We start from the raw sequence: 16,358 nt of genomic DNA, 5'->3' as shown, positions 1-16,358 counted from the left end.
TGAGGCAGGAGAGTCTCTTGAACCCGGGAGGCGGTGGTTGCAGTGAGCCAAGATCGCACCACTGCACTCCCAGAAAGAATAAAGAACTCTCAAATCAGGAATGAATTTGGTTTTGATATCAAAGGACCCATCTTCCCCATTTGTTCTGATGCTGAAGGATTGGGTCCCTAGCAGCTCCTTTATAACAAGAAGCTCTTAATGCTGGGTTTGGCCTTGCTGGGGGTTTTCAGGTAGTATTGACCTGTCAGTCAACGCCAAACTTCATCCTAGCAAGGGAGAAACAGGCTAAGCCACAATAATAACGCACTTTGGTGTTGTACCTTATTGCTACTACAGGTACTGGCGTGAACTTTAACTTTTCTTGCTGTATCTGTATTAAGAACTGTCACTCTCAGTGCTTACAGGATTAGGAAGAAAGGAAGTTATATACGGCTTCCAATTTAAAAATTTTAAGCAATTGGGCAAATGGAAAATATCTTTTTACTGTGTTTTATGCAGGAAATTTTACAGCTCTTTTCAAACAATATTTCTTCAACAAGGGACTGGGCTCCGAAGGTATAAAGATGAATAAGTTGGTAATATGCTTGAGAGGACTGATGTGTTTCCATGAGAAAGAGCCAACTTCAATGTAGTGTGGCAAGTACTGTGATAACAGATTTCCACCGGGAGCTGGGGGCGAAGGGAATGGCCAGGCTCAGGGAGGGAGAGCTGCACTGAGGGGTGACTTCCCATGCTGATGGCACCTCCCTTTCTCCATCCCTAAGAGGCAGGGTTAAAGGCAAGGAGGACAAAGATTCTAATAGGATATGTGGCAAATGTTTTACTTATTAAAACAGCATTTCTGCTCTTGGTCTTCACCATCCTTAGAATCAGTCTCTCACTGTCCTTTGCTCACAACTTATCTCCTTCCTTTTAGATTTCCCTCTTTGTGGATTACTTGTTGCTTTCTTGTCTCCCCATCTCGAGATAACCCTGAATTTAGAAGGTTGAGAAAAAATAAAACCACAAAAATACAGTGCTGTATCCAGGTGACTCAAACCAGCTCCGGTTAGTGCCTTAAAGATATCCTTTCTCTTGGGGTGTACATTTCTGTGCTTTTCTCACTAGTAATAGTGTGTGGTTGCTTGGAGATTTATTAGGGATGAGAAAGATGATTATGGTTGTAGATGGAGTGGGACAGGCCCTTAGATTTTGAAATATTGGCTGGCTCCTTTGAGATGTGACTTTCCATGTCCCAGGCACTGTTTCCAGGCATTGTTATATCTGTTGAAATTTTGTCACTGGAGTGAACATAAAAACAACCTTGTCTCAAATTCTAACTCTGATGATGTTTAATCCCATGGCATAGGCATGTAGAAAAGAAGGTCCCATTGGGACCCCATCAGTAAATGCTGTTGTTTGTTTGTTCCCATCCACTTCAGGCACCAGATGAACAGCAGAAAAAATGCTGGGCTGCTGATCCTGGGTGGAGCAGACACACAGGTCCTTCCCCATCCATATCATGGCCCAGAAGCAGTCCATGCACATCCTACTTGGTCAAAGGAAGCAGAGGTAAAGGGTGCAGAAAGATGTTGGCAGCATTCAAAGTTGACATTTCATAAAGAGATGGAGGATGTGAGGGTGATCTGGCTGTGACACTTGTCATCACATTGATCCCCAGGGTTGATTCGGCTGATCTGGCTGGCTAGGTGGGCGGCCCCTTCCTTCTACACGGCTCCATGTGCTGTGTGCTTGCTTGAAGAAGACCATCTTCCCCAATAGAGGAGGACCTTTCCTTGTTCACAGGTGTACAAGTAGCTCCTGCTAGAACTTCCAAACAAGGTTCATTTGTAGGAGAATATACAGCAGTCAAGACTCCCGGACTCCACATCCAGAATGAGGTGTTGCATTTGGCAGTTTCTGCTTTGAGAGAGAGACAGAGAGAGAAAGAGAGAGAGAGATTAGAGAAATGAGCTGCATCAAGGACATATCAGAGTGGAGATCCATGCAATCTGGTGTCAACACCATCCTGGGCTCCAGAAGGCACTGACATACCTGGCCTCTTTTCTTGAATACCACGTGATCCTCTCTCTCCTATTAGAATGTATATCCCTAGAATAACCCTCATCTCAGCCCTTCCAACTACTCTCAGTAACTGAAGGTTAAGTCAATAACTAGGTAAGATGTTTGCACATACCTGTTATACCTTCCGTGCTGGCTTTAAGGGATACAAAGAGGATACAGGAGACTTCAGAAAGCTAAATCTAGCAGGATAGGCAGGCACATAAACATGGAATCGCAATATTGAAGTGTTATCTGCACTAGGGCACTGCTATGGTTTAGATGTTTGTCCCCTCTAAACCTCATAATGAAATTTAATCTTCTAATGGGAGACGTTTGGGTCATGGGGACAGATCCCTTATGGGTAGATTAAGGCCCTCCCTTGATGTTGAGTGAGTACTCATGCTGATAGATACCAAGAGAGCTGGTTGTTTAAAAGAGCCTGACGTCTCCCCCCTACCTCTTGATTCCTCTCTCACCATGTGATCTCCACACATGCAGGATCCCCTTTGCCTTTTACCATGAGTGGAAGCAGCCTGATCCCTCACCAGATGCAGACGCCCAATCCTGAACTTCCCAGCCATCAGAATCATGAGCCAAATAAACCTTTTTTAAAAATCAGGTACCCAGCCTGTAGAATTCATTTATAGCAACACTCAATTAACTAAGACAGACATCCTTTAGCAGAAGCAGCAGTGGCTAAAACATGTCTTGGTTCATTAGGATTTTGTGGATTAACATAATAATAGCATATTCACATGTCCTCAAAATGTATTCTTTCTTTTTCTCTCTCTTTCTTTCTCTCTTTTGTCATTTTCCTTTTTATCTTTCTTTTTTTTTGTTTGTAAGTATTGTATGCCAAGGGAAAATTTAGTTCTTTTTTAGAACAGTAGTTGAAATGATACAAACTAAAATTAATATATAAATATACATGGCAAATCAAGCCAGTAAATTAAATGCGACTGTGTCCACATGTACTCTACTAGAGTAAGAGAACCTCTTCGAGGCCAAAGGGGCTCCTAGACATAGGTTCCTACCATGTGGGCCCCAAAATGCCCAAAGTGAGAAAAGAGGGCCTGCTGCTTAATTTTTATCCTTTTGATTTTAAAACAATAGAAAACAAAAAGCCTCATCCTGTAGCACTATTCCAAAGTTAGGTCCCAATTCTGTACTCCTCAAGCCTCAGAAGTAAGCAGTAACTAGGCCTAAGAGTAATTTCTGTGTGTCAAGCCCTCTTCAAAGATTTCATAAGTATACTATTACATTTAACCCTCCTATAAGATGGTGCTATTATCATTATATCCATTTTATGAATGAGGAAAACTGAGGCACAGTGAGTTTAGTTAACTTGCCTAAGTACTTCTCCAGGACAGTGTAGATAAAGGCATGATAGAAGCACTTCTGGATTGGCCCAGCTTCTCTGGGGAAAAAAAATCAGAGTTCTTTGTAGAAAGCCCTTCTACAGACAGCTGGAGGCAGCTGGTGATGGTTTACAGTTTGAATTCACACCTTGCAAAAACTCCCCCTGGAGTCAATCATATTTAAGAAAGTAGCAATCCTGTGATTTCAGGGAATTTGAGAAATCTTTCTAAATCCCGAAGTATTAACTAACTCCAGCCTTTCTAGGGGACATGATCATCTCTGCATCATTTGAGGAAAACATGAGAATGATCCTTCCATTTCGAAAGATAGTGGTCAACCTAAGTTTATCCTCAAATGTCAGGTGAAGATCTGTACCTTTACTGAGAGCAAGTTTGGGTAGGAGGAGCATCAAAAAATCTGGAAAAGACTGAAAAGGCTGCACAGAACAGACAAGACAGAAGGAGAGAGGGGGCCAGAAGACAAAATTCACAAATGTCCAAGGGTGCCAAGGCCTGACTCACTCTGACCAGGCAGTTTCAGCAGCTGTGGGGCCCCTGCAGAGAGCAGGAGCAACAGGGGCACCCTCAAGTCTGGTAGCCCTAATTAGCCTCAGAGCCTGGCCCTGACACCACACAGCTGGTGCCTCGGCCCATTGGCCCATTGTCCTCTCAGTGTCCATAAGACCACGAGGCCCTCAGACTACTGCTACTATTGTCATTATCCTCTGCCTCTGGAGGGAGACATGTAAATTGTCAGGGCCAGATGACATCTGACATGCCAAGCCATTTTTAAAGGGAGGAGGTTATACAAAGCCCTTTCAGATGCTGGAATTCATATCCTCCGCCCATTACATAAATCCCAGCTAATTCTTAAAGACTCCAAAGACTTGGGCACCACGGTGTCTGTCTAGTGGTTAGAATTCCTAGGTTTTCTCCTTGGGCCTAGTTAGGAATTTTCTCACAATCACGAATCCCCTGAAGATGGAGGCTATTAAAGAGGTTCCAACATCATCTCTTTGTTGGCAAAATCCTAAAGCTTCCCTTTTATTTCTGTGAAATACAGATGTGTAGGGAGCTGAAAAGGAAAGTTACTCCTCCGAGATGAGAGATGGCTTGTTAAAGAACCAAGAAAATGAAAAATCAGCAGCAAAAAAAAGAAAAGCACTGGACTGGGATGTCCTCCACCACCAACCTTCCATTTCTGTCATGACTTAGACTATGAGCAGGGAGTGGGAGATGGAAAAGGACAAAAGAGCAAAAGGCAAATGGGGGAAAATGTCCTGGAGTTTTGCGTATTTCTTCCAAAGCAGCCTTCTTAGCCTGCCCTCTGGCCCTGCAGTCTGAGTTCAGAAGTGCTGGGTGAGTCAGTGAATTAGGCTCTTGCTCATGTCCTGACTTCACATTGATCAAGAATGCCCTGAACTCACAGTGATTTAAAGTGTGAACCTGGGACATTGGTGGTCCTCAGAGAGCACTGATGCTAAAATGAGAGTCCTTTCCTAAATTCTTACAGGCAGATGGTGGTGCAAGGTGATCGATTTTACACAGGGCTGCTTAGTACTAACCTGCCAAGTAAAGTCTTACAAGTTACGCAGACTTCCTATTCATGAGCCAAGAAAAGCCACATGTTGGATTTTACTGAGGATTCTAATCCCATGCTCAACAAAAACTTGAGCTTCTTGGTGGCACCGCCCAGCTCCTGTGAAACAGGCATAGGCATCAAGATTTGGAATTCTGAAATTTTTGAGAAGGTGGCTTTCAGGTTAGTGCTTCAGCACTTTTGTCTTGATTGGACAGTTTTTGATGGCTGTCATTCTTGCATTTTAATGACCAATTATTCTAGCTTCATTTATTAGTCTAGCTTCATTTATTAGCAATTTAGTTGGCCCCATAGTGTGTAGTGATGCACTTTTCCATGAAGATTACTTTTGGCCTATAATTTCCCAATCACTAAACTAAGATATGTATGTGTTATGGTTCAAGTATGAATCACCCACACTCTTGCACTAACCCAAGTATAAGCTCCCAACATGTGCTTCCAGGTTACATCTGCCATCTATATATGTGTTCCATTTAAGTAATTTTCAGCAAATTAACAAGATAAATATGAAAATACAACCAGGTGCTGTGGCTCACGCCTGTAATCCCAGCACTTTAAGAGGCCGAGGCGGGCGGATCATGAGGTCAGGAGATCGAGAACACCATCCTGGCTAACATGGTGAAACCCTGTCTCCACTAAAAATACAAAAAAATTAGCTGGGCGTGGCGGCGGGTGCCTGTAGTCCCAGCTACTCTGGAGGCTGAGGCAGGAGAATGGCGTGAACCCAGGAGGCGGAACTTGCAGTGAGCCGAGATCGTGCCACTGGACTCCAGCCTGGGTAACAGAGCAAGACTCTGTCTCAAAAATAAAAAATGAAAAATAAAAATAAAAATCCTACTGGGTTAGTTTCAGGTTTACATGACACAGCATCACAACGTGAAATCATGTGTATAAGCTCAGATGCTTTTCACATACATTGATTAGTGATTCTTATATATTGCCAATAAGTTTGCTGTAATGTGTTTGATCTTGTTTCTTTCCACTTTTATAAGACCAAGGTGTTCATTTTCCTAGTGGAAAGTGTGACTAGACAGACTGAGTAGGTCATGGACCTTTTTTCCTGCTTAACTTGGCCTTTGTCTAAAAAATGTTTGAGACTTATAAAGCACTGTAGAAGGTACCATTAAGAAAAAAATTTTGTGCTTGATGATACAATAGCCCAAGGGATTGAAAGTACTATATGTGATAAATCCTCAGACTATGTCTCTATCTCTGTCCCCTTCATTGTCACCACCATTAAAGGCCTGAAGTGCTATCCTACATCCTCAGCTTACTGGACTACCCCAGAGGCATATTGAGGGAAGAAATAAGACTTTAGCTTTAAATAATATTTTTAGTCTCATTATAGGAATAATGCATGTTCATATTCAAAACTTTGGAAAATACAACAAAACTCTAAAGGCAAAAATATTAATGACCAAACATTCTATTGCTGACTCTTGATACATTGGGATATTTTATCTGAGTCCTTCTATTAAACAAATATAGGTATAAATATAGATTTTTGTTACAAAATAAGAATCATTTTGCACATGCTGTTTTGTAAGATACTTTCCTGAGCAACATATCAAGAACATTTCCCCAGGTTATTAGATGTTATTTTCTTGCAATATCATTTTTGTGGCTGTAAAATAAAATAAACTATGATATAAATATATCGGAGCTTATTTAAACAATTATCTTGGGTACAGGATCTTGTCATTATAAAAACAACTTTATGCCATTCTTGAAGCTAAATCCTTCCTCTCATCCAGGTTCTTTTTTTTAGTGATTAATTTCTAGGAGTGGAATCATTGGGTTGAAGGTCAAAAATAATTACTGGGCTTTTAAATCATATAATCAAGTGCCCTTCAGAAATGAAATCAGTCTCTTTTTGCATTTTCAAGAGAAAAATGGGATGTTGGGTGGCAGAAAGCCCAGTTTCCTGCCTCTCTTGGAAAGTCTGTCCTATGTCCAGGCTGAGTGAGAATTGGCTGGCTTGCTATGTGAAGGCGACTCCAAATAGTCCTGCCATGACCTTGAACTATACGAACTGCCTTTACTTCATACCCATTGTTGAGAACCTAGAATACAGGGGAAGAGTACTGGGCTTGGAGACAGACTGTCTGAGTTCAAGTCCTGAGCCACATACTATCCATGTGACAAAACTGGGCAGCCTAATGCCTCTGGATTTATTTCCACGTTTGTAAAATGAAGGATTTGTTCTGGATGATCCCTGTAACATCTTACAATTAACAAAATTAGTGATCTATTTTGTGTTTTAGACAAGCCATTGATCTATTCATCTGCACATGTAAACTTGTAGACTGGATGCTTAATCTCTGCAAAGTTTCAAATCTAGAACCCCTGAGGTTTGTTGACCATAAGAAAAGGCTCAAAATGAACTTCCATTAAAGAGGTGTTCTATATTTCATGAATGTCACATGAATTTAATCACTTCCAGTTGGCAATATTCACAAATAATAAAAGGCTTTTAGATGCCCATTTTATTTTATTTTTATTTATTTTATTTCCATAGGTTATCAGGGAACAGGTGGTGTTTCGTTACATGAAAAGGTTCTTTAGTGGTGATTTGTGAGATTTTGGTGCACCCATCACCTGAGCAGTATACACTGCACCCAATTTGTAGTATTTTATCCCTCACACCCTTCCCACCCTTTTCTCTGAGCCCCCAAAGCCCATTGTGTCATTCTTATGCCTTTGCATCCTCATAGTTTAGCTCCCACTTATCAGTGAGAACATACGATGCTTGGTTTTCCATTCCTGAGTTACTTCACTTAGAATAATAGTTTCCAATCTCATCTAGGTTGCTGTGAATGCCATTAATTCATTCCTTTTTATGGCTGAGTAGTATTCCATCATACATATACCACAGTTTTGTTATCCACTCATTGATTGATGGGCATTTGGGTTGGTTCCAGATTTTTGCAATTGTGAATTATGCTGTTAAAAACATGCATGTGCAAGTATCTTTTTCATATAATGACTTCTTTTCCTCTGGGTAGATAACCGGTAGTGGAATTACTGGAATAAATGGTAGTTCTACTTTTAGTTCTTTAAGGAATCTCCATACTGTTTTCCATAGTGGTTGTACTAATTTACATTCCCACCAGCAGTGTAGAAGTGTTCCCTGATCACCACATCCATGCCAATATCTATTATTTTTTTGATTTTTTGATTATGGCCATTCTTGCAGGAGTAAGGAGGTATCACATTGTGGTTTTGATTTGCATTTCCCTGATCATTAGTGGTGTTGAGAATTTTTTCTTATGTTTGTTGGACATTTGTATGTCTTCTTTTGAGAACTGTCTATTCATATTTGTTACAAATTCTGGATATTAATCCTTTGTCAGATGTATAGATTGTGAAGATTTTCTCCCACTCTGTGGGTTGTCTCTTTACTCTGCTGACTGTTCCTTTTGCCATGGAAAAGCTCTTTAGTTTAATTAAGTCCCAGCTATTTATCTTTGTTTTTATTGCATTTGCTTTTGGGTTCTTGGTCATGAAATCCTTGCCTAAGCCAATGTCTAGAAGGTTTTCCAACGTTATCTTCTAGAATTTTTACAGTTTCCAGATCTTAGATTAAGTCGTTGGTCCATCTTGAGTTGATTTTTATATAAGGTGAGAGATGAGGATTCAGTTTCATTCTCCTACATGTGGCTTGCCAATTATCCCAGTACCATTTATTGAATAGGGTGTCCTTTCCCCACTTTATGTTTTTGTTTGCTTTGTTGAAGATCAGTTGGCTGTAAGTATTTGGGTTTATTTCTGGGTTCTCTACTCTGTTCCACTGGTCTATGTGCCTTTTTTTGTACGAGTCCCATGCTGTTTTGGTGATTATGGCCTAACAATATAGTTTGAAATCAAGTAATGTAATGCCTCCAGATTTTTTTTTTTTTTTTTTTTTTTTTTTTTTTTTTTTTTTTTTTTTGCTTAGTCTTGCTTTGGCTATGTGGGCCTTTTTTTGGTTCCATGTGAATTTTAGGATTGTTTTTTCTAGTACTGTGAAGAATGATGGTGGTATTTTGATAGGGATTGCATTGAATTTGTAGATTGCTTTTAGCAGTATGGTCATTTTCTCAGTATTGATTCTACCCATCCATGAGCATGGGATGTGTTTCCATTTGTTTGTGTCATCTATGATTTCTTTCAGCAGTGTTTTGTAGTTTCACTTATAGAGGTCTTTCGCCTCCTTGGTTAGGTAGTCCTAAGGTTTTTTTTGTTTTTTTTGTTTGTGTGTGTGTGTGTGTGTGTGTGTGTGTGTGTGTGTGTGTGTGTGTGTGTATATTTTGCAGCTATTGTAAAAGGGGTTGAGTTCTTGATTTGATTCTCAGCTTGGTCGCTGTTGGACACTCATTTTAAAAACAACTGCATAACCTATGTGCTGCTCCTCTGTCATGGGACACTCTAAAAGCTACTGCATGTAAACATGATGTTTTATGTTAGTCCTCAGAATCATGACCAGAAACAGAGGTGAGAAGCAGGATCCCATTCAGGGCAGTAAATTGTCCCAAGTCAGCAGTTCACTTACCTTGAACAGAGAGTGCCTGTTCTTTGGTTTTTCAACTGGAAAATAGCCCATAAATGATGTAGTCTCTTAACCAGATTGAAGAGGCAGTTTGAAGGAATGCATATGAGCTGAGATCAACTTTTATTGTTTGCTATCTGTGCTAATTTATTATTCTCACCTGATTCATCATCATTTCTCAGGGGCAGGTGAGCACAGAGACTCAGCCTACTCAGAGGTGAGCTCTGCATCGTTTTGTCAGCTGTCACATGGCTTGTCTTGCGCTTGGGCTTCCTAATTAGGAGAGTAAAAAACTATTTAATTTTCCTTCAACCATGAAAACTATCATTAATTGAGAGCTTACTATGTGCCAGAGACTGGGCTAAACACTTTACATACATTGGCTGATTTAGTTGTTAAAACAACTGTGTGTATGTACAAGTATCAGTTGTCAACTATAAATAAAATAAAACGTGTAAAATTGTGTTTTTAATTAACACCTAATAATTGTACATATTTATGGGATACAGAGTGATGTTTTGGTACATGTATGCCTTATGTGATAATAAAATTGGAGTAATTAGCATAACCATCACCTCAAAATACTTGCCATTTCTTTGTGGTAAGAACATTTGAAATATTCTCCTCTAGCTATTTTGAAATATACAAGACATTATTGTTAACTACAATGACTCTCCTGTGATATACAGCACCAGAACTTATTCCTCCTTTCTAACTGTAACTTGGGACCCATTGACCAACCTCTCTTCATTTCCCCCTCTTTCTTTCCCCTCCCCAGCCTCTGGTAACCAGTATTCTACTCTCCAGGTTTTTGAGATCAACTTTTTTAGATACTTGTCCTTCTGTGCTTGGCTTATGTCACTTAACATAATGTCCCTCTAGGTTCATCCATGTTGTTGCAAATGATAGGATTTCATTGTTCTTTATGGTGAATAATATTCCATTATGTGTATGTACTACATTTTTAAATTCATTCATCTATGGATGGACACTCGGGTTGATTCCATATCTCGGCTATTGTGTATGTGGCTGCAATAAACATGGGAGTGCAGATGTCTGTTCAACATACTGATTTTATTTCCCTTGGCTATAAACCCAACAGTGTGATTGTTGCTCACATCGTAGTTCTATGTTTAATTTTTTGAGGAACCTCCATACGGTTGTCCATATTTTCTGTACTAATTTACATTCCTACAACAGTGTTTAAGAGTTCCCTTTTCTCTGCATCTTCACCAGGATATGTTATTTTTTGTCTTTTTGATGACAACCATTCTCATTGGGGTAAAGTAGTATCTCATTGAGGTTTTGATTTACATTTCCCTGATGATTAGAGGTGTTGAAGATTTTTTTCATAGATACCTGTAGGTAATTCATATGTCTCCTTTTGAGAAATGTCTCTTCAGATCTTTTGCCAATTTTTAAACCGAATATTTTTTCTATTGAATTGAGTTCTTTATATATTCTAGATGTTAACCTTTTGTCAGATGCATGATTTGCAAATATTTTCTCCCATTCTATAGGTTGTCTCTTCACTCTTAATTATTTTCTTTGCTGTGCAGCTTTTTAGTTTGACATAAACATGTTTGTCTATTTTTGCTTTCGTTGCCTGAGCTTTTCAGTTCTTATCCAAAAAAATCCTTGCTCAGACAATTTTCATGAAGCAGTTCCCCCTAAAAAAACCAAAATCAAAAAACTCTGTGTGCAAAGTATGATTACCATAATTTTTTTTTTTTTTTTGAGACAGAGTCTCACTCTATTGCCCAGGCTGGAGTGCAATGGCACAATCTCGGCTCACTGAAATCTTCACCTCCCAGGTTCAAGTGATTCTCCTGCCTCAGCCTCTCGAGTAGCTGGGATTACAGGCGCGCACCACCATGCCTGTGTTTTTAGTAGAGAGGGGTTTTACCTTGTTGGCCAGGCTGGTCTCGAACTCCTGACCTCGTGATCCACCCACCTCAGCCTCTTAAAGTGCTGATATTACAGGCGTGAGCCACCGCACCCAGTCTGATTACCATAATTTTAAAGATAAAGCAACTGATAGGTGTAGAAGGAGGCAAAGTAATTTTCTCAAAGCCAAACGTCTAGGGAATGGTAAAATTGGGCTCTAAATGCAGGCTTGTCTGTCTTCAAAGCCAATATTCAGTTTAATGAGATTTATTTTTTTAAAAAGGACTTTTAAGGAAACATTCTAGGAGTTCCCCAGTAGATGTTTGTATCTGCAATGAAACAGAATGTATTTTATTCACTCAAGATTACTAGATTTTCAATACTTATTACTCTGGTTTATCTATGCATTCTTGCTTTGCTTCAAGAAGATCAAAAACTCCCATTTACATATTAACGTACAAATATTTTGAACATTTAACCTAAAAGTAACATTTAATCCCTTAGCTCAATATTTTTAAAGTGTGTTACCTTTACAATCATTTAAAAATAAATTTTATAGTGTGATTTAGTAAACACACCCCCACACATATAGTGGATAAGAAAAAGAATTTCATGAAACAGTGTCTCTTCTTCTCATGTAAAATGTAGCCTATTTTCTATTGTGTTTAATTTCTTTCATTTTTTAATGCTGATTTCACGACCTTCCAATGGGACTTGTAGCTCAACGCACTATACTATAAGAATTTGATTAGTAGAGGACATTTGCTCTAGGGTTAGTGGGTAATTGCTTCATCATCTTCATTTGCTCTTCTATTCCTCCTCTCTCTGGTGCTCGCCCGTCAGAAGAGGAATCCAATGCTTCATATCAAATATTTTAATTTCTCAAAACTCTCCTTCATTTCCTACTCCAAGGGAAGTCTGCCCTCTAATGATGCAAAAGCACCATTGATTTCAAAGACTCATCTCTTAATAAATGAATGAAAGGGAAAATTTTGAAAGTCAAAGGATTGAAGGGACCTTAGAGTTCCTTTAATCTGAACTTCTTATTTAAAATTAAGGGAAACTGAGGCACAAAGAGGCATCTGACACCTCATTTCTATGTGGGCTAGCAGCAGGTGAGACAGGAGTGACATCCACATCCCAACACGAATCAGCAGGACTGTACCTGGGACTCTGAAAACTGTCATTAACTCACAGCCCTGTGCAATGAGGACTGAGCAGGGCCTCTGCCAGGGCCTGGATTCAGTGGCAGAAATAAAATCAAATTCATATTTTAAGAAAGACCCATTAATTTAGACTCAAGGGAACAAAATAGGTGGATTAATATAACCTTGATTCTGAATATTTTGGCCAAAATCATATCAGATACTCTCCTAAGGGACTCCAAGGAATAAGTTGATATGTGGCTATGAAAACAATGACAAGAGAACATTTCTCTGTGTTTTAGAGAGGAAGGGCTGAAAAGGGGGCAGGGTAGAAGACAGAGCCTACCTTTCTTTGTCCTTCTACTCTCTGTTGCTGAAGCACCTGCCCCTCTTTCTTTGTCCTCTATAGTATTGATCACTGTATTATAATTGTCTACTTTTCTGTAGCCAAGTGACTACATCATCTTGTGTGATGGAAACAATCAAGTCTATCTGCCTGAGAATTCTATCTTCAGTGTGTATTGAGCTTTTCCGCTGAATGAATTAATGAGTGACTGAATCAATGCATGACTAAATAATTGAGCATGCATACACTGTGCTAGGTGTATTTGGAAAAGTACTTCCACTTGCCTATTTCCTATCCACTTTTTAAGACCCAGCTTAAACATCATCTTTTATAGAAACTAATTTTCAAATTACCCAGAGAGAAGAAAAAATTATTCTACCGGGCTCTCTTTCTGCTCCATATGTCCTGCTTACAGCCAGTACATTATTCAGGAATTTTTGACTTGTGTTGTTCTACCTTTTAACGAATGTAGTAAAGTACTCATGGGTGTAAGTGCTAGAGAGCTACCATTCAGAATGCAGCTCCAGGCTAATTTATTGACTCTGTTTTTTTTGTTTTGTTTTGTTTTGTTTTGTTTTGTTTTTTGTTTGAGAGGGGGTCACTGGTTGCTAGGTGTCTGAGGATGGTGACATGGAGAATAATTTTTATGTACATGTATATACAATAGAAAATACCATTTAGGAGGAACAGCACTTGGTCTACCCCCTCAAAAACATAAAAATTTATCAAAATTCTCCTGGGATCAACCAAGCTGCTCTTACTTGTGATGGGAACAATGAACACTTTTAAAACAGATTTTATCAACTGTCATTCTAATACTCTTACGGGGACATAAAGGTATTTCTTAATAAGGGACATTTAACAGTACAATTCCTGCAAAACTGATTAAACCAAAAAATATTTCATTGTGTAGCATCTACAGTAAATCTTACCACCCTCTCTGCCCCTGCACAGCAAAAACTAATCTATCCCTCCTCCCTGGCAGAGCCTTAGAAAGGGAAAAGGAATTTGGTATTATCAATGTGCTGGTTTATCAGATATGAATTCATTTGTTTTTCTCAAAAACAACTTATCAGCGTGAACAGAGCTGGCTGGCCCAAGTGTGAATTGTGCTCCAAATCCCCTTTCTGAGCTCCCCAGGGCTCAAGAATTTTTATCACCCAGTTTGTTTCCCCTGTTTGTGCTTTTTTAACCTCTTACCTATTGAGGTGACTTTCTGGGTCAGGATTCCTGTAAAGACACTAGGAATTAGCACTGCTGAAGGAAATATCCAGGTCCGGCTGTCTGATGGCCAGTCTGCCGGGTAGTATTTCAGCTCTGATGGGAGAACCCTGGACAGTTGGAAGTGAGATGAATTACCTGGAGATGGCCCCTCTTCATGCTGCCATTGTTTGTTTTCTCTATCTGGGCAGATTGGAAAATGTCCAATATGAAAGGCAGGGCTTGGGCCCAGCAGCCCTGTGCACTAAGTCAGCATACCAGGAGACAGAGAAAGGCTTCCTTCAGCCAAATCCCACTGCCTGCCTCACCTCACCTGGGAGGGCTTCTTCACATCCCACCATGGAGTGCCTTGGGGCTCATGAGCAGGGGACTCCTGGTCTCTGATGTCTGATATTGACTGATCTTGTCTGTGTTTTCAAGACGTGCTCCCCTCTTGAAGCTTTTTGGCCACAGACTCACCTGTGGAATGTTGGATACCTATCTCCCTCACACAGATGTATGTGGGAAGGCTTAATTCAGAATGCCCCCCTTTTTTTTCTATCCCTTAAATAAAAAGCAAGCCAAAATAATTTAAATAAAAGTGACTGGAAGTACTCAGAAATATCTCCAAAGGTAAAATGAATGATAAGTGTTGTCAATTGGGATTTCTAACTAGAAATATTGACAGAGAAGAATATAAGGCCTTCATTTTTTGTGTGTCTTTTGCTTTGGCTTCTATATATTACCCTAAATTGACATTTCTTTTAGTGTTTGTGAGACCTATATCCGTACATACATGACACATCTCATGTGACGGAGACCTGGAATTGAACCTGAGATAGGGTTGTCAGAAATTTTTGCAACTTACAGAAATTGTTTGTAGAATGGCACGGTATGGTTTGTAGTAAGAGTGTTGGTAAGGATCATAAAATTAGAAGTCTGCTGTTGTGTCTAAGGCTAGACTCATACTATCTAAGCAAGTTTGTTCAGCCTTTCTTATGAAAACTTCCCAAGGAAGTGACTCCATAACCTTCTGAATAAGGTCTTACAGCTGTATGGTGTCTGTGGAGAGCAGCTCAGCAAGGAAATCAAAGTCTAGGTCCCAACCAGCAAATCTGACAACTGTATGAGTCTGCACTCCTGGCTGAGGCAAGCATGAACCAGCTGTCAGGAGCCAGGTAGTCAAGGTAAAAGATCTGCAGCATATGGATTTAGCAGAGGTCAGAGCAAGGGAGAAACCAGGGATCCAAGGAGGTCAGTCATAGGTTATTGGGAAGACAGTTGTCTGAGGCCCAGGCACGGGAAATGCTGGAAAGCTAAGAAGAAAGTCAGGTAAAACTACCTGCAAGTAGAAAATTATGCTGGAAACCTGATCCTTAGACAAGGGTCCATCACAAACCGAGGTTGCTTCTGTGGTCCTGGTTGTGGGCCTTCGATTAGGACAGGCAGGGAAGCATTTCGCAATTGTCAGCCTGAACCAGTTGGAGCAGGAGCAGGAATCTAACTCTGAGCATTCTTACAAAGAGCAAACCTTACTGCAAAGAGGAAAACCACCTCGCCCCCGGAGGCCTCGCATGAGGACCTGCTCCTCGTTTTTTATTTCTCTAAGCTACCAAAGTCATTAACACCAAGTTATGCCTGCTTAGATTTTTCCAAGGTGGCTGCTGTCCAAGTGCATGACATCCTGCAGCTCCACGGAGCCTGGGAGACTGAGGAGCTCAACAGGGAAAGATTATCAAGCTCTCTTACAAAAGCAAATCACCCCGCCCCCACCACCACCACCACCCAAATTAAAATTCTGAATAGACTCGTTTGCTTGAAGTTCGTGTTTAAAGAAAGTTAAATTTCTAGTGAGGGCCAAGTTACCTCCTCTGCAAACATGGTAGAATTTAGTCTCCTCTTACTTGAAAGTTAAAAGACTGTGTTCATACAGTTATGAAGAAGCATGTGTCTTCGTGTGTATTTAAAATACCGTGATAGTACTCACCCAGCAGCACATATACTAAAATACCCTGATAATTCTTTACATGGCCAAAAATTAAATTGGTTACTTTTTGGCTCTTGCCATGCCTTATATGGGGTAAAAATAATGAAATATCTCTGTATGTTTTCATTTTAACAGTTAAACTTTCATTTTCATTTTAAGTCGCTAAAATATAAAGAAATCTTAATTATTTTCTATCATAGGTTCTGATTGAAGGAGAAACAATATTCATGTTGCATGTATCAAGTATTAAGTAGTATGGTAACT

Source organism: Pan paniscus, chromosome 5 (genome assembly GCF_029289425.2).
Source record: "Pan paniscus chromosome 5, NHGRI_mPanPan1-v2.0_pri, whole genome shotgun sequence".
Lineage (NCBI taxonomy): Eukaryota > Metazoa > Chordata > Mammalia > Primates > Hominidae > Pan > Pan paniscus.
The sequence above is the reverse complement of the archived record's forward strand: the minus strand, read 5'-3'. Positions refer to the sequence as shown.